Here is a 470-nt window from a genome sequence, read left to right as displayed (position 1 = left end):
GCCCGCCGCTACTCTGGAACCGGCGCCGCGATCGAGGCCCTCCCCTTGCTGGCCAATCGCACTCCGTCTTCGCTTTCTGCCTGCCCGCCCGGGTCCTCGCCACTCAATCATTGACCCGGCCTGGAGAGATATTAGCCAATAAATAACCGGCATCCCATCCGGGCCGCTGAGTGAAGCCAATCGCCGCCTTCCGCTCTTCACGGGCCAATCGCAAATAAGCGTCTCACTGCACCACGCTGACTTTTCCTCGTTTCCCCGCCCCTTTCTGCACCGGCCAATGGACAGCCGTCGCCACACTCTTACCAACCAGCCCCGTACTGCACTGACCAATCACAGGCCAGCGTTACGCCGGCGACTCACTGCCGGTTGTCCCGCCTCCTATATAAAGATGGTCAATCTTGCTCTCCCGTCTAGTTGCCTTCCAGATTCTCAGGTTTTCCCGGAATTCCCAAGAAGGGATGCGACCCGTG

Source organism: Crocuta crocuta, unplaced genomic scaffold (genome assembly GCF_008692635.1).
Source record: "Crocuta crocuta isolate KB4526 unplaced genomic scaffold, BGI_CrCroc_1.0 scaffold77, whole genome shotgun sequence".
Classification (NCBI taxonomy): Eukaryota; Metazoa; Chordata; class Mammalia; order Carnivora; family Hyaenidae; genus Crocuta; species Crocuta crocuta.
The sequence above is the reverse complement of the archived record's forward strand: the minus strand, read 5'-3'. Positions refer to the sequence as shown.